Raw genomic sequence first — 16,581 nt, forward strand, 5'->3', positions numbered from 1 at the left:
ATATGCTATAGTGAATTTTACCTTATGTATACCTATAGAGCACTAATAAACAATAAATAGAAGGAAGACAAGTAGAGAAGAGTAAAGGGAACATGGGGAGGAAGAAGGAAAGGGAAAGAGAAAGCTATGGTGACTGAAGTGGAGCAAATTATATTCCACACGTGTGTGATTATGTCAAAATGAACCCCTATATTATGTGTGACCATAATGCACTAATAAAAACATGAAAAACATGAGAAAAAAGGATTTTGAATACTTTCACCAAAAGTATAAGTGTTTGAAAAGATTGATATGTTTATCTGATTTAGACATTACATAATGTATACAAATATCAAAACATCACATGACACCCCATAAATATGTACGACTTTAATATTTTTATATACAGGTTAAATATATTAAAATGGAATCAGTGGAATAACCCTCGAGATTTTTTTTTTTTGAGAGAGAGAGAGACAGATTTTTTAATATTTATTTTTTTTGTTTTCGGTAGACACATCTTTATTTTATTTTTATGTGGTGCTGAGGATCGAACCCAGCACCCCGCGCATGCCAGGCAAGTGTGCTACCACTTGAGCCACATGCCCAGCCCAACCCTCCAGATTTTAAAGTGAGAAATTTAAATTTGTCTATCCTTTTTCATGGAGTTAAATATAAAGTTGGAAGGGTGAGAAGTTTTATTGAATTACCAAGGTCAAAAGAACAGCACCTAAACAACTTCCATCCTAATCTCAACTGGGTGTCTAGGGCTCAGGAAATCACTTTATTTTTTAAACTGAATCTATTACAGTACTGTAAGAATGTATCCAGTGATCATGGAACATAGAATAAAGTATCTTGATGTCCATGGAGAGAAGTGTATAGTCCCATGGCTCTGCAGGCTTTGCATATACAGTTCCTGGACACAGCCCTGGTGCTGCCAGCAGAAATCTGTGTCTGTGCACAGGTATGGGTAGACACTTCTCTTTGAAGTCTTTGTTTATCCAACATGTTTAGAGGGTTCTCATTCAGTCTGTGTCCATTACTTAGATCACTGTGTTGCTTCCTTTTTTATTTTCTCTTTTTTTCTGCTTTAAACCAGACCTCTTAACTTCAGCAAAATATATTCTGAATCACTCACTTGTTTTTGATTGCCCAAAACCTGGTTTTCAAAGGTTAACTTTCAGGTTTGTTTTAGCAAACCTGGCCTAAACTATTGTTTACAAACATTACAAAGCAGACCTAAACTAAACTATTAGTTTATAAATAAACTAGTTTATAAACCACAATGTGTTATGCCACAAAGCAACTTTTAGCAAACACACACACACACACACACACACACACACACACACAATAGAGATACTATCCTGAATTGTATCAGATCATAATGGAATGAAATTAGAAATCAATGATAAAATAAAAACTAGAAACTGCTGCAACATCTGGAGACTAAATAATATGCTATTGAATGAACAATGGATTGCAGAAGATATCATAGAGGAGATTAAAATTTCTTAGAGGCAAATGAGAACACTGATACAACATATCAAAATCTCTGGGACACTATGAAGGCATTACTAAGAGGAGTTCATTGCATGGAGACCATTCCTTTAAAGAAGAAAAAGCCAACAAATAAATGACCTAACATTACATATCAAAGCCCTAGAAAAAGAAGAACAAATCAAAATGAAAAGTAGTAGAAGACAGGAAATCATTAAAATCAGAGCTGATATCAGTGAAATTGAAACAAAAGAAATAATTGAAAAAATTGACAAAATGAAAAATTGGTTCTTTGAAAAAATAAATAAAATTTATAAACCATTAGCCATACTAATGAAGTAGAGAGGGAAACATAGGATAAAGAAGTGCTGAACAGTGGATATGAGTTACAGTTAGATAGGAGTGAGACATTCAGGTGTGCTACTGATTCAAACTAAAAAGCTTCTGCTCAGGAAAACAAATAATCAGTGAGGTGAATAGACAGCCTACAGCTTGGGAGCAAATTTCTACCACATGCACATCAGATAGAGCACTAATCTCCAGGATATATAAAGAACTCAAAAAACACCAAAAAAATAAACAACATCAATAAATGGGCCAAGGCAATGAACAGAAATTTCTCAGAAGAGGCTATACAATCAATCAACAGATATATAAAAAAGTGTTCAACATCTCTAGCAATTAGAGAAATGCAAATCAAAACTACTCTAAGATTTCCTCTCACTCTAGTCAGAATGGTAGCTATCAAGAATACAAACAGTAATAAGTGTTGGTGAGGATGTGGGGGAAAAGGTTCACTCATACATTGCTGGTGGGACTGCAAATTGGTGCAGCCAATCTGGAAAGCAGTATGAATAGTCCTTGGAAAACTGGGAATGGAACTACCATTTGACCCAGATATCCCATTCTTCAGTTTATACCCAAAGGACTTAAAAACAGCATACTACAGGGACACAGACACATCAATGTTTATAGCAGCACAATTCACAATAGTTAAATTATGGAACCTATCCAGATGCCCTTCAGTAGATGAATAGATAGGGAAACTTTGGTATACATACAAAATGGAACGTTACTCAGCATTAAAAGAGAATAAAATTCATGGCATTTGCAGGTAAATGGATGAAGTTGGAGAATATAATGCTAAGTGAAGCAAACCAATCCCCCAAAAAACAAAGGCTAAATGTTTTCTTTGAAATGAGGATGCAGATGCATAATGACAACTGGGGGGCATTGGAGGAATCAAGGAACTTTAGATTGGGCAAGGGGGAGGGAGGGGAAAGGAGGGTCAAAGGGATATGGATGAGTTAGACATCATTAACCTAAATACATGTATAAGACACAAATGGTGTGAAAATACTTTGTGTACAGCCAATGTCTTGAAAAATTGTGCTCTATAGGTGAAATATAAAGTGAATTAAATTCTGCCATCCTGTATAACAAATCATAGTAAATTTAAAAGAAAGAAAGAAAACTTGGAATGGGACCACCATTCGACCCAACTATCCCACTCCTCAGTTTATATCCAAAGGACTTAAAATCAACATAGTATAGTAGTAACACAGCCACATCAATGTTTACAGCAGCACAATTCACAATAGCTAAATTGTGGAATCAATCTAGATTCCCTTCAAGATGAATGGATAAAGAAACTGTATATAGCTCAGAATTAAAAGATAATAAAATCATGCATGTGCAGGTAAATGAATGGCGTTGGTAAATATCATGTTAAGTGAAGTAAACCAACTCTGAAAAATCAAAGGCCAAATGTTTTCTCTGATAAGTGGATACTGATCCATAATGAGTATATTGGGGGGAGAATGGGAGGAATGGAGGAACTTTGGATAGGGCAAAGGGGAGGGAGGGGAAAGGAGGGGGTCTGGGGATAGGAGAGATGGTGGAATGAGATGGACATTATTACCCTAGGTACATGAATGAAGACATAAATGGTGTGACTCTACTTTGTGTACAACCAGAGACATGAAATATTATGCTTCATTTGTGTACTATAAATCAAAATGCATTCTTCTGTCATGTATAATTAATTAGAATAAATAAATTAAAACAACGACCTAGTGCCAATGGGCATGGTGCTATATGCCTATAATACCAAGTTACTCAAGAGGCTGATGCAGGAGGACCACAAGCCTAGGCTACTTCTTGGAACTCTTATCTCAAAAAGAAAAAAAAAAAAAGAAGCTGGAGATATAGGGAAGTGAAAGAGTGTCACCAGGTTTAATCTCCAGAACCTCAAAATTATTGCCTAGTCTTAGGTATTGTTATAGCAGCACAAATGGATTAAGACAGAAATTTGAGCGAGTGAAGTGAGGCTCTTGCTATGAAATACCTAAAAATATGTATGTGGCTTTTGAACTAGATATTGATGGAACACTATTGAAGTGAATGCTGGAATAAAGGCCTGTCCTGCAATGATGCAGCATTAAGGGGAATCTGTGGAAGGCTCAGAAAAGACTGCTGCAGGAAGTGCTTCTCTTTCCTTAGAGATTACTTATGTGGTCACAAGTAGAACATTAGCATAGGGATATGGACAATGAAGACTATTTTGGTGAGTTCTAGACTGAAATGAAGAAATGTTGGAAACTAGAGAAGAGTGTATCCTTGTTATCAATTATCAAAGAATGTAGCTGAATTATGTTTGTGCTTTAGGATATGTGGAAGGCAGAACTTAAGAGGAAATAACTAAAATATTTTGTGGAAGAAATCTCTAAGTAGCAAAACTCTGAAGAAACTACATGGCTTCTATTGAGTAGATTTAAAATATAAGAGAAATAATATAAAGATGGAATTTATAATCAAAAGGAAAGGAGGATACAAAATATTGGAAATTCTCAGCCTGGTCGTGTAAATTGTAAGGGTCCAGCGAAACGTCGGAGGGAGAGACCACAAGAGACCGGCTCCATGCAATTGGCAGAAGGGGTTTTATTGATTCAGCATGCTGAGGCTCCAGGCTCACTTAGGAAGATAGAGCAGCCCAGAGCCCAGAGCAGAGGTCAGGCAGAGCTTAAGTACACTTTTTTGGAGAGGGCGGGGGGGGGGGGGCTTTGCATACATCAGAACAAATCATCATGAGGCACGGGAAAATTGAACAACAACTCTGAGACCTGGTTAGCACATTTGTTGGCAGGAACAGATTGGACAGGGGTGACTGGTTACTTCTAAGTGGGGTGCACATTCAAACTGATTGGTTTTGGGACTTGTAATGTCTACGTGCCATTTCACAGAACCCCAAGTTATTAGACAACCAGAGGAGTCAGTAAGAATGTTTACTGGGCAGCTCGGGTATTGTCCTAACAGCTACAGGGATTACAGGTTTCCGGTAGCAGAGGAATTGTAACAATACTTAATCTTTTACTCTTTAACCCAAGCCCTGCAGTTAGAGACTTCACAATGTCCGGTCCTTTACACTTTAACTCTGGCTCTGCTGCTTAGAATCAGCTTAGAAATTGTACCTTTACAAAATAATAATAAAAACATGTTTAGGAGAGTAAAGAAAAGGTTTGTGTAGTGATAACTTGATAAGGAGATTGGTAGGGATAGAAGAAGCATGGGTACTATTAATAAGGAAAGTGGGAGAGACAGGAGTTAAGCTCAGGGGTAGAGGACTTGCCTAGCATATATGAGGCCCTGGGTCCCATCCCCAGCAAAACCTACACGCGCGCGCGCACACACACACACACACACACACACACACATAAAATGGTACAAGTAAATTGGATAATTAGCCCAAAGGCATTCAAGTGATCTTTGAGGCAGCCATGCCTATTGCTTGTCCTGAATTCTAGGGTATTGTGGGAGTATCCTAGGATGACCAGGTGACTTTGGAGCTCTATGCTCAGATCAGCCTCAAGTCTGTTTACTGCATTCTAGCACAGTGCTCCCTGGCTTTCCCAGTTTTTAGGTGGGACCATATATGCCTAAGACCACTGTTCTGGAGCATACAAGTGGCAGGATTTAGTAATGTCTATATGATGCTAAATATACAGAACTGTGGAGGCACAGCAGTCTCTGCCTAGTTTTTATTTATTTATTTATTTATTTTTCTACTGGGGATTGAACCCAGAGGCACTTTACCACTTAGCCACCTCCCTAAACTTTTTTGTTTTTCATTTGGAACAGGGCATTACTAAGTTGCTTAGGGCCTTACTAACTTGCTGAGGCTAGTCTCAAACTTGTGACCTCCTGTCTCAACCTCCAAGTCACCAGGATTATATGTGTGCAACACCTCACCCAGCTCTACCTCCTTTGAAAGGGTATTAGAGACTTGCTTCAGGGGACAGAGCAGCTATAAAGTCAATGCCCAGGGAACTCTGGATTTGGGGCTACCACTGAGAGATATGACTAGAGCTGTACTTAGTGGAACAATGGAGTCAGGGATGTCCCTGAGATCCAGAACTGTAGAACCCAAAGAATATATCAGTCTGGGAAAGTGGTGAGCACCTCACTCCAACTGTGAGGGTTGTGGCATGGGCAGAATCTATCAAAGCCATTGGGGAAGTCCTTAGGACTTTGAGGACTCAACCCTCATCCAGTGTGCCCAGATGGCAAGACATGGATTCAAAGAGATTATTTTTAAGCTTTACCATATAATATTGTTTCATTACATTGGGTTTTGAACTTACATTGCAAGGTTTACTCCTTCCTTTTTATCCTATTGTCCTCTTTTGAAATAGTAGTGTCTATCCTAAGCCTGTCTCACCATTGTATTTTGGAAGCACATAACTTGTTTGTTATCACAAGTTGTCAGCTACAGATCAGCTTTTCTCATAATGAATCGTCCCTTAAGTTTGACCTGTATTTGATTTAGATGAGTCTCTGGAGTTAAGAAATTTGCATTGATATTGAGGGAAGTTAAGACTTTTGAGACTATAGGGATGAAATAAATGTAATCTGGATGTGAGAATGAAGACAGAATTAGACAGATAGGCAAGGTTCCATCCAGAAAATGGAGGGATTGAAATGTTAATTCCTTCAGTGCCCTTCCTCCACTCTAGATAGCCAAGGGAGATAAAGTCCTTGGTTGTCTCCACCAAGATAACCTGCCTTTCTCCAACCTGTTGCTAAGGTAGTCTGTCTCAGGAATTGTCCCTCCCTACAGCAAGTTGTTAATTACATCCACTTCCTGCTTGGATCTCTCCTCTTCACCCGACCTGTTTCCCACCTTTTGGCCATCCATGGAGCATTTCCTGGGCCTAGTCACATATGCAGGAAGCAGAAAGATAAGGGGAAGGGAGCAGGAGAACAAGGAAGCCTAGGACATATAAAAAGGCAAAACAAAACACCCTCACTTCTTGGGATACCAGCTATGGTCCCCTTCTCCCTCCCAGGAGAAGTCTATGTTACCCCTTTTTAAATAAACCCTGCTTTAAATGCTTGTCTTGATGTGCTTCTCTAATATATACTTCGATATGTGAGGGAGCAGAACTTGTCACCAGTAGCTGGTGGTATCAAGAACATGAATTTGGGGCAGACAGGCTAGAAGATAAATACTATGTTTTTTTTTGTTTGTTTGTTTTTAAAGAGAGAGAGAGAGAGAGAGAGAGAGAGAGAGAGAAAATTTTTAATATTTATTTATTTTTTTAGTTTTTGGCTGACACAACATCTTTGTTTGTATGCAGTGCTGAGGATCGAACCCGGGCCGCATGCATGCCAGGTGAGCAGCACGCTACCGCTTGAGCCACATCTCCAGCTCATGCTTTTATTTAATATGTATTTTTTTAGTTTTAGGTGGACACAACATTTTTTATTTTTTTGTGGTGCTGAGGATGGAACCCAGTGCCTCATGCATGGTAGGTGAACAGTCTACCACTGAACCACAACCCCAACCCTAAATGTTATGCTTTGAATATGTCTCCTTTAAAACTCAAGCTTGCCAATGTGAGTGTTAACTGGTTGGGTTTATAAGAGGTGAATACTCCATGTGAGGTTTGCACTCACAACTGGCATTAAGACCCTGATAAAAGAAGCTTCTCAATGCATTTGGACCTCTTGCCCTTTATCCTTCCACCATGTGAGGATACAATACTCTTCTCCTCTAGACAATGCAGTCAATCTTAGAATATAATCCTTGGGTGACCAAACCTTCTGGCATCTTGATCCTGGATTTTCCAGGCTCCAGAAATGTTATTAATAATCTGTGTTCTTTATAAATTTTGCAGTGTCATGTATTATCTTCTTGCAGAAAAAGGGACTTAATCAATGAGCAAAAGATTTTATAAGATTGCTAGGACAACTCATTTTCAAATTTTTTTTGCAGAAATTGTTGCTGACGAAAGTGGATATTCATGTCCAAGCTGGACTTGAATATCTCTCTCACACCTTATACATATGTGACTCAAAATCTATCATGGACTAAATGTAACAGCTAAAACTACAAGTCTCACAGAAGGTAACATAAAGGGATAAATATTCACGAATTTATGGGTAACACAGGTTTCTAATATATGACATTATATGTAACAGAATAAAAACAAAATTGAATTTTTCAATGGTTTGGAATTATATCAAGTGTGTTCACTTGGTTTCGATGTTAGAAGCTTTGGTCTTCAGTATGGTGATGCTAATAAACTGTGGGATATTTCAGAGGTGAGACTTAAGGGAAGGTTGTAAGATTGGGCCCTCACCAAGTTCTGGTTTTTATCTTTTGATGTGTTATCACCCTCACACAAGCAATCCCACCATGACACCACCTACTATGAGATAAGGCAACCAAGCTGGTTCTTATCAGAGCCTGTGTCATGATGTTTGGATTTGTATCCTCCGAAATAAACTTTGTTTTTATGAATTACCTGGCTTTAGGTATTTCATTATACCAAGACAAAACTTATTAATACAGACTTCGTTAAATTAAAACTTTTGTTATTCAAAATACACTACTGAAGCAACCTAAAGTATTAGAGAAAATGTTTGCAGATCTCATAGATGATGAGGTGGGGTCTGTGATAAAAATATTTAAAACATTCTCACCACTTTAAAACAAAGGAAAGCTGGGAGTGGTGGCGCACCCCTGTAATCCCAGTGGCTCAGGAGAGTGAGGCAGGATTGAGAGTTCAAAGCCAGCCATAGCAACAGCTAGGTGCTAATACAAAGTAGGGCTGGGGATGTGGCTCAGTGGTCGAGTGCTCCTGAGTTAAACCCCCAGCACACCTCGCCCCCCAAAAAGGAAAAATTAATACTCTTTATTAACCTTAAGGGCACAATAGTCAGTGAAAAAAAGCCAGTTTGAAAACACTTCATACTATAAAATTCTATGTGTATGACACTCAGAAAAGGGTGAAATTACAGATATAGCAAATAGATTAGTGATTCTTACAGGCTGGAGAAAGAAGAAGTCTGAATAGGTAGAGTACAGAAGATTTCATTAGGGCTATGAAATTATTCTCTATGATACTCTAATGTTGTGGTAATGATACTATTTTTTTCAGATTATATAGAATTATACATCACAAACAGTGATTCTCAATATATGTGAATTAAAATTTGAGAATCATGCCAACTGAACTGTATATTCAATTCAGGGTAATTGATGTGGTGGATTTTGCCAGATTAAAGTTCTCTGAATTTGACATGATTGCAATAGCATTTTTCTGAATTTGAGAGGTCAGGATAGTCTTTGTGCTATCTAATGAAAATAAGATATGGTAAGTCACATCTTCCACCTCTTCTATCAGAGAACATTGTTTGGGGATTCAGTGCTCAGCACCTTGTGTTAGTATAGTCTTGTTTCTATCACCTCTCTTCTCTTGTTGATCCACTTCTTATTTTTTGATTTGTCTACATCTATTTGTGTCTCCTTTGTTTCTCCAGGATTCATTTCCTTGTCCACATCTATTTGTGTCTCCTTTGTTTCTCCAGGATTAATTTCTTCCTTTTCAGCCACCCAGGTACACAGAGGATGCTGCTGCTATGGTCCAAGTACATCCAGCTACTAATGCTGCTGGTGGTACACCTTATCATCATCCATGTGGCACTGTTTATACAGGATGCTGTATGCTGGAACTACAGGGTCACAGAGACTTCAACCTAGATTTAAAAGGAGGGCCTAAGAGACCAGGAAATGTGTCTGCAGGGAGTGCCTGAAAGAGTGATGTGTGAAGCTGTGAAAATAAAGTTGAAGCTGCAATGTGGACCACCTGCTGAGGAAAACTGTGGTTAGTGAGCAGGGCCAGTCTAAGGGGGAGACCATGAAGGCTGCTGGCAGCAAGGGCAGAGGAATGGGGCTGTATAAGCACTTTTGGGCCCTTATCTTCCTACCGGTTATGATGCCAAGAGCTACTGGACTTATATTTAACCTGCTGGGTTTATGTTTTGTGTTGGTCCTATTCCTTCTTCCCATGCCATTATTTCTTCCTTTGGAATGAGATTGTTCACATTGTGTCATTGTATGTTATAAGCATTAACTTGATTTTTTTAAAAAAAATTTTCAAGGCCTTACCGTAAAGAGTTTTTTTTTTTTTTTTTTTTCAGTCTCAGAGAAGACTATGGACTTGGGACATTTGAGCAATGCTGGAACTGTTAAAACTATATGATTCTTGGATAAGGACTGAATGCATTTTGCTTTGTGAAATGAGAATGAAAATTTGGTGGCCAGGGGTGGAGCTATATTTTGGATCAAGAATGTCCCCCAAAGTCTCATGTGTTCATAGGTGAAGTTTTTGATAAGTGATTGGATCATGAGGGCTCTAACCTTATCAGTGAATTAATACGTAATGCCTGAATGGAATACTGGGAGGTGGGTACTTGTTGGAGGAAGTAGGTCACTGGGGCCATGCCTTGGGTTTGTCTTCTCTCTGGCCCCTTTCTCTCTTTCTTACTCCTTCTTTGCGTCTTGGCTTCAATAAGCTGAGAGTGGCTTCTTCCTTCATGCCCTCCTGCCATGATATTCTACTTCATCAGAGTCCCAGAACAATGAAGCTGGCTAATTATGGACTAAAACCTCTGAAATTATCAACCAAAATAAACTTTTCCGTCTTTAAGTTCTTTATGGCAGGTATTTTGGCCAAGGCAATGCAAAGCTGACTAATGCAATCTAATAATGCAAAATGTATTCATTCCATCTCCAAGAGCCCCCCAGTCTGAGCAGATGCAGCATTGCTCCATAGTCCAATCCAGTCTCTGAGACTTAAGGCAAACAGCTGTAAGCCCCTGTAAAAATAAGGAGAACAGGTACATACTTCTACAATACAATGGCTCAGGGTAAATATTGCCATTTCAAAAGGGAGAAATAGGTAACAGAGAAGTACTGGGAATAAAGAAAGACCAAAACATAGGAGGACAAATATTGCATTCTAATTTTCCATGTGTCTCATCCTGGGCACACTTTGGTGGAGCGTGAAATCCACCGTGTTAGGGATGCCCCATCTCTCTGTCCTGGCTGCCTGAAGCCTGTTTGGCCATTCTCTTAGGCAGCCTCTGTTTGCTATCTGCAGCTTGCCTTGATAGACATTATATGTTCCTGCCATCTACAACTTTGTGGACCCTCCAATGCACCTCTGACTTCAATATCTCAGTTTCACACAGTTCACATTGTGTATGTTGTGTATGTTGGAAGCATTAACTGGATTTTTGTTTTTATTTTTCAAGGCCTTACAGAAAAGAGTTTTTGTTCAGTCTCACAGAAGACTTTGGACTTGGGAGTTTTGAGCAATGCTGGAACTGTTAAAACTATATGATTCTTGGAGAAGAACTGAATGCATTTTGCTTTGTGAAATGGTTCTAGAAGCTGCTTTAAGGAACTATAGGCTTGCCACACACTACTTGTTTTCTCCAGTTTTCCTTTGACATCTCAGCAGGATCCTCCAAGCGCCATAGCTTTTTCATTCTGCATGACTGCAAAAGCAACATCATGTGGACATTGCCAGGATCTGCTGCTGACATGAGCTGTATCCAGGCTTACTGAATCAAGCATCCTGAGTGCCTTTATGACTTGAAATAGGGAAATTAATCCTGGGGATACAATTCCCTAGGCAATCCTGTGCAAGTGGAGAACCCTAGGGCTCTCTTCTCAAACAGAAGGTTTTGAAATAAGATTACACTTTTGTGGGGCTGGAGATGTGGCTCAAGCGGTAGCACGCTCGCCTGGCATGCCTGCGGCCCAGGTTTGATCCTTAGCACCATATACAAACAAAGATGTTGTGTCCATCGAATACTAAAAAATAAATATTAAAATAATATTCTCTCTCTCTCTCTCTCTCTCTCTCTCTCTCTTTAAAAAAAAAAAAAGATTACACTTTTGTTCCTTTGAGCCTGTGATGGGTGGAAATTTCTGAGATGCACTCAAGGCTTCTTTCCTGATATTCTGGTACAAAGTACTTGGTTTCCTTTTAATGGTGCTAGTTTATTTGACAACTGTACTCTTCTTGGAAGCTCTGTTAAATATACTCCTTTTCTGGCCAAACAAAATTTTCCAAGTTTCCACTCTGCTATTCATTGCTTTTGACACTCACTTTATTTATTTATTTATTTATTTATTTATTTATTTATTTATTTATTTTAATTTTTATTGTTGGTTGTTCAAAATATTACATAGTTCTTGATATATCATATTTCACAGTTTGATTCAAGTGGGTTATGAACTCCCATTTTTACTCCGTATACAGATTGCAGAATCACATCGGTTACACATCCACTGATTTACCTATTGCCATAGTACTGTCTGTTGTATTCTGCTGCCATTCCTATCCTCTACTATCCCCCCTCCCCTCCCCTCCCCTCCCCTCCACTCTTGACGCTCATTTTAAATCCAGGTAAATCCTTACTCTCACTGTAGTACTCATGTTGCTGGCTGAATACTATATTGCCTTGAAATTTTCTTCACCAGATAAATTATCCAGTACCTTTAAACTCAGTCTTTCCAACAAAGTATGTGGGCATCGATATAATGCATTAAAATTCCAAGTATGACAAAGATGACCTCTAGTCCAATTCTGAATATAGTCCTTATCCCCATCCAAAACCTCATGAACATACCCTTTGTTGTCATATTCCTATCAACATTCTGGTGTTCTGAGTCTTCATCAAATTCACCCATTAAACTCTGCTTATATAATTTTAGGCATTCTCTATGCCACTTCTGCAAACTTTTCTGAACTCCACTCACAAACCAGTTACAAAGCCTTCTCTACATCATTTTAGATAAAGTCACAGCAATGACCCCACAATTTAGTACCAATTATATGTGTAAGTTTTCTATTAATGTAAACAAATACCTTAGAACAATTAACTTAAAAAGAGAAAATGTTTATTAAGGTTCACAGCTTCTGAGATTTTAGCCCCTGGCCAGTTGGCCATTCTTTTTGGGTGATTATCAAGGGAATTCATCCTGGAGGGTATGGAGCAGAGGAAATCCTCACCTCTGGCAACTGGGAAGCAAGGAATGAGAAATGAAGGAGTTAGGGTTCAAATATCTCCTTCAAGGACAATATCCCTAGTGGATTAACTTTCTTCCACTAAGCCTACCACCCAAATTGTTCTCCATCTCCCCAAAGTATCACAGTCTGGCACCTAAACCATCAACACATGGTCCTTTGGGGTACATGCAAGATCCTTTCTGTAATGCCTGGTTTCTATATCTTTATTTCTTGTCTTTGGAAGGAAGTTAATAGCCTAAACTACCATAGCCCACTATTTACCATAACTATCTCTCTTGTTTTGGAGCTTGGTAATGCATACTATAATTCTGTAATGTGAATGTTAAAAGAATCCATGATTCCAAAAATACTCTTGAGTAAGTCCAGAAAATTAAAATCACTTATCATTTTTTTTTCAAAGTTTTGAAGGCACAGTTGTCTTTAAAACATGTAAAGTTTTACATGTTTTAAAGTTCACCCTGTACCAAGAATATACTGTCTTGAATGTGGAAATATTAAAATTTATGTCCCCTCTCAGTGACAATTCTCAATATTGGCTTCTAATGTTCAGAAATCACATACCTGACAAAGTCTTTAGTGATTCCTATAGATACATGACTGGATAAAATTTGAAAATTTAGCTATGTGGGATTTGGGAAGCATTGCACATATCTTTGAAAAAAATGATTATTGACACTCAAACTGGTAACTTGATAATGTGAATTATGATGGGGAAGAAGAAAAAAGAGGAGGGTCCTTGGAGTTGATTTTTGTCTTCCTGAAACAAAATGTATTTGTGCATCTAATGGTTATTAAATATAATAGATGCTTTGCTATTCTCTACCTACTTGTACATTTATCCCCTGAACACAAAAATTTGTTTTTGTTTTGTGCCAAATTAACACCTTAAATTTAAATTTTAAACATTTTAAATGTTTTATTAGTGCATTATAGTTATACACAATATTGGGGTTAATTCTGACATAATCATACATGCATGGAATATAATTTGATAAAATTTAGTCCATAGTATTTTTACTTTTCTTCCTCTCTCCACCCCATATTCCTTTATTTACTTTACTGGCCTTCCTTGTATCTATTTATAGTTTTTCTTTAAATTAGTGCTTTATAGAAACACATAAAGATGAAATTCACTGTGGTATATTCAAATACATTCATAACATAATTTGGTGAATTTAATTCTACAGTTCATCTTTTTTCCCTCTCTCTCCTCCCACCCACCTCAATCTCTGTCCTCTGCTCCACTGATTTCCTTTCATGGGAATTTCTCCACCCCTTTTCCCTCTTATTTTGGTTTATCTTCTTCAGATGAGAGAAAATATTCAACCTTTGATTTTTCTGAGTCTGGCTTATTTTGCTTAGCATGTTTTCCAGTTCTGTTCATTTACCATAAATGCCATAATTTCATTCTTAATTATGGATGAATAAAACTCTATTGTGTATGTATACCACATATTCTTTATCCATTTATCTGTTGAAAGGTATCTGGGCTGCCTCCATGAATTGGCTTTTGTGAGTGACAATGCTATAAATATTGATGTACTTATATCACTAAATGTGCTGATTTTAGTTTTGTTTTTTTTTTTGGATAAATACTAAAAAGTGGCATAGGCTAGGTTATATGGTAGTTTGATACCTAGAGAACACAAAAATAATCTGTACTATCTTTGCAACTTTCAATAAATGTATTTTGAAGTTGTTTCACATTTACTGGAAGTTGCAAAGATTGTATAGACTATTTCGTGTTCTCTAGTCTTATAACAGTAACATAATAGGGAACAATAGTCTGGTAAGAAAACTGAGAAGTTGACAGTGTTACAAAATCATTGAACAAACTACAGACTTACTTAATATTTTGCCAAGTTTTCCACTAATGTCATTTTTCTGTTCAACAATCCAGTCCAGGACAGTACATTATGTTTATTGCTATGTTTAGTATTATTTTATTGTTGCATAAAAATTACCATCTAACTTACTAGATAAAAATCTCATATGCTTATTACTTACCATTGTGGGGTCTGGAATCCTTATGTTGATGATGGTTATAGCTGAGGTGTCAACTGAAGTTTCCTCTAGGGAAGGATACCCTTCCATGCCATTTGATTGCTCTTAAGATTCAATTCTCTTCCCATGGCAACATGACTTATTGGTGAATTATTTAAAAAAAATGTTAAAGCATTAAAAATTATTTCTTTTTGCTAAGTCTTTTCAAAAACAGAAACTAAAATCCAACCAAATGCCAGAGATGAGACAATCAATCCAGACCTCTAAAGAATTACTTCCTATCTTTCAAAACTCCTTAAAAGAAAGAAAGAGCGGCTGCTACTTCCGAGTCACGTGTCTGCCGAGGATGGCTGTGCTGGGAACACAGTAAAGGAACGGAGTAAAGGGTCAAGATGGAAAATCATAAACCACATGATACTATCAAGGAAAAGTCAATTTTTGATATCATAGCCAGAAAAATTGAACTACTACCAGAAGCAGAAAGGAATCTACTTGAACATGGATCTACATATATTGGACTTAATGCTGCTCTCTGTGGCCTAATAGCAAACAGTCTTTTTCCGCCTGTCTTGCATGTAACACAGGCCCGAATAGCTGCTAGCTTACCAATGGCAGTGCTCCCGTTTTTGACAGCAAATGCATCTTTCAAAGGTTTTGTAAGTTTACCTTTGAGTACAGGTGATTTGAATTGTGAAACCTCTACTGTGACACGGGATGGACTTGTTGGTTTAGTTTTAGGAGGTCTGTACCCTGTTTTCTTGGCTATATCTATAAATGGTGGCCTAGCAGCCAGATATCAATCAGCCCTGCTACCAGAGAAAGGAAACACCTTAACTTACTGGATTAAAATTTCTAAGCCTATCTTCAGAAAGATGTTATTTCCCACTTTACTTCAGACTATGTTTGCAGCATAACTTGGGTCTAGACAATATAAAGTACTTATAATGGCCCTTCAGTTACCTGAACCAGGCCTAGAAATTCACTGATTTAGAGCAAATGTGTATACAAAATAAAATTGTAAAGATAAAAAAAAAGAAACAAACAAACAAAAAGCATTAGTAGCAAGATGAGAAGAGACAATCTCCTAATGTAGTCTATGAGGCCAGTTACCCCAATACCACAAGGACATTACAAGAAAAATATTATACTCCAAGATGCCTTATGAATACAGAGGAAGAAATGCATTATACAATATTATCCAAACAAGTTTTTAACATATAAAAAGTATTATTCACAATGACCAAGAGTATTTACCACAAAAATGCAAGTTTTGTTTAGCATATAAAATAATTATTCAAGTGAACTATAATAGTAGAATAAAAGAAAAAAACCTATATGATCATTTCAAAAGATGAAGAAAAAGCTTTGACACATCCTAAGCCCATTCATGATAAAAAGATTCTACTAAATTAAACGAAGAATAGAGTTTTTTTAAGAAAAAGGACAACCATGAAAAACTCAGATCACATCTTATGTTACTCTGAAAACTTCAGAACTTTCCCTAGAAAGAAATAATACATTGATGTCTACCATTACCACTTCTATTCAACATTGTACCCATTGGCTTTATTCTTAAAGCATAAAAATAAATACAAGACATTTAGATGGAAAGGAAGAAGATTCTCTCTTATCAAATGCACGGTTTTGTGTACAGACAATCCTAAGGATTTTAATATAATCCTAAGGATTCTATTAAGGATTCTAATAA

General features: G+C 37.4%; 1 pseudogene; it reads left to right on the forward strand.

The window, feature by feature from the left end:
- The first annotated feature begins 15,249 nt into the window (after positions 1 to 15,249).
- On the forward strand, positions 15,250 to 15,865 carry LOC143394189 (transmembrane protein 126A pseudogene; annotated as a pseudogene).
- Positions 15,866 to 16,581: the final 716 nt, after the last annotated feature.

The sequence above is a fragment of the Callospermophilus lateralis genome, chromosome 3, assembly GCF_048772815.1.
Source record: "Callospermophilus lateralis isolate mCalLat2 chromosome 3, mCalLat2.hap1, whole genome shotgun sequence".
Lineage (NCBI taxonomy): Eukaryota > Metazoa > Chordata > Mammalia > Rodentia > Sciuridae > Callospermophilus > Callospermophilus lateralis.